We start from the raw sequence: 5,473 nt of genomic DNA, 5'->3' as shown, positions 1-5,473 counted from the left end.
ATATGAACATATCAGAAATAATGTTGAGTCACTTTTGTCCAGTTCCAACAGCAACAGTAAAAAACAGTTTAAAAAGTTAGGTATGGGGCTAGTGAGATGGCTCAGCTGTTTAGAGCACTGACTGCTCTTCCAGAGGTCATGATTCAAATCCCAGCAACCACATGGTGGCTCACACCCATTTGTAATGGGATCTGATGTCTTCTTATGGGGTGTTTGAAGACAGCTACAGTATACTTACATATAATAAAATAAATTAAAACCTAAAAAAAAAGTTAGGTGTGGTGGCACAGGCCTTTAATCCCAGCCTTTAGAGATAGAAACAGGCAACTCTCAGTGAATTGTAGATTCTGTGAAGTAGGCAAGCCTACTTGACACAGCCATAGTGAGACCTCGTGTCAGCAGAAAAAAAAACCAACATAAAACCCAGAAATTATAAAAAGAGGATATTTCACCCCCCCATGTCTCATAACTATCATAACAAAAATTATTATAGAGGACACTGAAACTCTACAAAAATGTTTATTCAAGGACATTTGCTGAACAATGTTTGTACTGTCTCAGACTGATACCACGCTTGTTGTTCACTGTCTCCCAGGATAAGTGACTCAAAATCACTTATGGAATCCTCCCTTTGCCCTTACAGTATTCCCCTTGCCTCTGCCTTCCTGAATACACACTTGTTCTGCAATGGTACATATTGCCATCTTGGAGCTATCCATTATCTGTCTTTCTTTATTCTTGTTTTGTTGTTCTTATCTGTTTGTTCTGAAACAAGATCTCATGTATCCCAGAGTGGCCTCCAGTTTGCTGAGTAGCCAGAGGGTGTAGCTCTTGCCTTTATCTCCTGCGGGCTGGGATGGCTCTGTGTCACTGCTCTGGATGGAGGCCCTGGCTTTAAGCATGCTATGTAAGCACTCTACCAACTGAGTGATAGCCCCAGCCCCAATTTTGGTTTTTGAAATAGGATCTTACTATGTAATTCAAGCTATTCTTGAGTCATGGGAATCCTCTTGCCTCAGCCTTCCACATACTAGGAATGTAGTTGTATGCTACCATGCTCAGCCATTTTCTGAATATGAACACATTGTTTCATATAATCAGAGGACAACCTTCAAAATCAGAAATTTAACATCAACCCTGTATTACCATATAATTTTCAAAGCCCTTTTAAAGTTTAAATGGCATCTTTTAAAGGTAAGGCTAGGTGATAAAGTTCAGGGCCTGGAATCTCCCAGTGAGGGGCTAAGGTCCTAGCTCAACAGTAGAACCCCTCCCTAACACGAGCAAGGCACTGGGTTCTTCCCTAGCATGCAGGAGTGGGGTTGGGAACAGTTCCTCAATTATGCCTTGTCTTCATGACCTTGATACTTTTCAAAATGACAGGCTAGATATTATGTAGACTAGCTCTCCATTTGAAAACATCTTACCAGCACTTGGGAGGCAGAGGCAGGCAGATTTCTGAGTTTGAGGCCAGCCTGGTCTACAGAGTGAGTTCCAGGACAGCCAGGATTACACAGAGAAACCCTGTCTCAAAAAACCAAAAAAAAAAAAAAAAAAAAGAAAAAGAAAAAGAAAACATCTACATTTCTTCCTCACAGTATTCTTCTGTAGAAAGTACAAAAACAACATTGTGTTCTCAGGATGCATATAGTGTTGATAACCTCCACTACTGATTATGCTGAGTTGAAATGTTGCCTTCCTGTTTCTCAAGCGTGAGTTAGTGTGCCATACTGTCAATAAGTGACTTATGAAAAAATATTTTGGAATTAATTAAATATTGTTTGTCAACAAATGTTTGCAAGCCGGGCGGTGGTGGCGCACTCCTTTAATCCCAGCACTTGGGAGGCAGAGGCAGGCGGATTTCTGAGTTCAAGAGTTCGAGGCTAGCCTAGTCTACAAAGTGAGTTCCAGGACAGCCAGGGCTACACAGAGAAACCCTGTCTCAAAATACAAAAACAAAAACAAAAAGAAAATAATCATAAAAAGATATCAAATTACTTGCAAACATTTGTCTTTTTTTTTTTTTTTGGTTTTTAGAGACAGGGTTTCTCTGTGTAGTCCTGGCTGTCCTGGAACTCACTCTGTAGACCAGGCTGGCCTTTAACTCAGAAATCCACCTGCCTCTGCCTCCCAAGTGCTGGGATCAAAGGCGTGCGCCACCACCGCCCGGCTGATGATTATTAATTATCTTTTTTGATTATTATTGTTGTTTCTGGGCATGTAGGTCAGTAAACCCACCACCTTAGTTTCTCCATTTTGCAAAAAAGCAAAAAAAACAAAAAAAACAAAAACCAAAAAAACAAAAACAGAAATTGGGATAGTACCATCAATCTACTTATAGTTTTGGGATGAGGATATAGCTTCCTTGGTAGAGTTTTTGCACAGAGCCCAGGGTTCCATTACACAACAAGGCATCGTGTCCCTTGTCTGTATTCCATTATTCAGAAAGTGGAGACCAAAGGACAGAGAGTTCAATGCCATCCTTACCTAGATATATCAAGTTCAAGTTCGGCCTAGACTAACAACCTAGTCTTTAAAAATATTTTTCTTTTACACTTTGGCCAAATTGAGGACTGCCTTCTATCCACCATAAGTATAGCTCTTTACAACCATGGAAAGCTGTGAGCTAAAGGCTAGAACAGATATAAATTTAGCTGTGACATAGGCTAAGGAGTCTTTTTCTGGACAAAGAAGATTTGGGCCAAAGATAAGATGCATTGTTTCATTGTCTCTTCTACCACAAAGACTATTTTCATTTTTTAAGATTTATTTTTTATTTTATGAGTGTTTTGCCTGACTACCAGGTAAATGCAGTTCATGCAGAATCCAGAAGGCATTAGATTCCTAGAACTGGAGTTACAAATGGTTGTGAAGTGCCCCTGTGGGTTCTGGGAATCTAACCTGTGTCCTCTACAAGAGCAGACAGAGCCCTTAACTGCTGAGCCACCACTTCAGGCACACAGAGACAATTTTTTATACAAGGCTAGAGGAAAATATGGTCTTAAGGACTTGATCTCTTTGTTTAAAAAAATTTCACTTACATATTAGTTTTGCATATGTGTGTGCTTTCCCCACACAAGTGCCTGTCATGGCGCTCATGTGGACATCAGAAGACAATTTGCAGGAATCAGTTCTCCCCTTCCACTATGTGAGTCCCTGAGATTAAACTCACATTGTTACGGCTGGCAGCAGGTACCTTTACCCACTGAGATGTTTTGCTGACCTAACCACACTTGTCTTATTTTATTTTTATTCCACACTACCCTTCAACCAGCTACCTAATTGTGGGTGGCCATGAACTCCTGATCCTCCTGTTTCCAGCTCAAAAGTGCTGAGCTGACAAGCCTGCCCACCATGAGTAGTCTGTGCGATGCTGGGACTGAAACCCAGGGTCCCTGTGCTATCTGAGCACGCTGCCAGCCAACTACAGTCCCATTTTGTTTGCTTACTTGTTTATTATTGTCGTTGTTGTTATTGGTGTAGTGTGTATGTGTCTGTATGAGAGACAGAGAAATGAACAGACGCGGAGCGAACAGACACTTTTACCCTCCAAGGGGCCTCATCTACCTCCAGTTTTGGACATGCAAAATGGTTTATGGGAGGATATAAGACCTCCACTTATTTCCATTTCTAGCCTGGTAGAGTTCCTTGCCCTTAGGTCTATTCCTTTGATCAGTATAGTAGGAGGCTTTTTTTTTTTTAAGACTCATTCATTTATTTATTATCTGTGAGTACAATGTTGCTGTCTTCAGACACACAAGAAGAGGGCATTACATTACACAGAAGATCCCATTACAGATGGTTGTGAGCCACCATGTGGTTGCTGGGAATTGAACTCAGGACTTCTGGAAGAGCAGCCAGTGCTCTTAACCCCTGAGCCATCTCTCCAGCCCAGTTGGAGGTTTTTATATTTTGTTGTTGTTGTTGTTGTTGTTGAAGGTTAGCTTCAAGTTTCCATTACTTCATGCTCATTAAACATATTCATTTTGAAAACAGGTGTAATGGTACATGCCCTTAATCTATAAAAGTATAGAGAGGCAGAGGCAGACTGATCTGTGTAAGTTCAAGGCCAGCCTGGTCTATATAGTGAGTTCCAGATCAGCTAGGGCTACATAGCTGGCACTCGGCCGGGCGGTGGTGGTGCACGCCTTTGATCCCAGCACTTGGGAGGCAGAGATAGGTGGATTTCTGAGTTAAAGGCCAGCCTGGTCTACAGAGTGAGTTCCAGGACAGCCAGGGCTACAGAGAAACCCTGTCTCAAAAAACCAAAAAAAAAAAAAAAAAAGAAAGAAAAGAAAGAAAAAAAAAGAAAAAAGAAAAAAAAGATCCTGACTCACAAAACAAGAAGAAAAAAAGAAGAAGAAGAGAGAGAGAAAGTGAGGGTATGAGGATGTTCAGTTGGTAGAGTACCTGCCTAGCACACATCAAGCCCTGGGGTCTACATTTAGCAGTATATAAAACTAGGCCTTATGGTGCACCCCAATATTCCTAGCAGTTGAACAGTAGATGCAGGAAGATAAAAACTTCAAAGTCATCCTTGGGTGCACAATAAAAGCCAGTCCAGGCTATATGAGACCCTGTCTCAAACAAAGAAAAAATAAAGAAAAGGAAAAAATAAAAAATAGCCCTGAGTCCATCCCTACCATCACATAAACTGGATGTGGTAGTATATGCCTGTCATCCCAGCTCTCCAGAAATAGAGAAGGATTGTGAGTTCAAGGCGATCTTGACTTACTGAGCTAAAGGAAAAGGCCTCTCTGTAAATCATTTGTCCTCTCTTGTCAAGGCTGTATGGTGAATCATACATGGAAGATGGCTTCTGATTCCATCTTGTCTATTTACCAGCCCAGCAATATATTTCAGGATGACTTGTAACCCCTGCCTCTGGCCTGGATCTGGCAAATGATATTTAGAAATTATCTAGGGGGATGGGGAATGAGACTAAAGAACTATATGTATATATATAATTCTAGTCTCAGGGGACCTAACTTCATCTCCTGGCCTCTATGGAGCCCAGGCATGTATGCAGTGCACAGACATACATGCTGACAAAACACTCACACACATATAATAAAAAATAAATTTAAATTTGAAATCTTAGCTTAGGGGATAGCTCACTGGGTAAGAATACTTGCTACACAGGCCTGAGAATGTGAGTTCAAATCCTCAGTACTCATGTAAAGACGTAGTAGTGTCTGTCTGTAACCTTAGCACTGTAAGGAGGTAAAGAGTGGAGGATCTCTCACATTTCCTGGCTCCTAGTTTTCTTCAGAGAGACTCTGCCTCTCTCTGAAGAAGCATAATAGAGCAGGATAGCCAACATTGTTCTCGAAAATGCTCTGATGAACACTAGAGGGCACATCAGCATCCAGAAATCCACAAATACCACACACAGAGACACAGACAGACACATGCTCGCTCACTCACTCACTCACTCACTCGCTCACTCACTCACTCGCTCACTCACTCACTC

This window comes from Grammomys surdaster, unplaced genomic scaffold (assembly GCF_004785775.1).
Source record: "Grammomys surdaster isolate TR1022 unplaced genomic scaffold, NIH_TR_1.0 125271, whole genome shotgun sequence".
Lineage (NCBI taxonomy): Eukaryota > Metazoa > Chordata > Mammalia > Rodentia > Muridae > Grammomys > Grammomys surdaster.
This window is presented reverse-complemented; position numbering follows the sequence as displayed.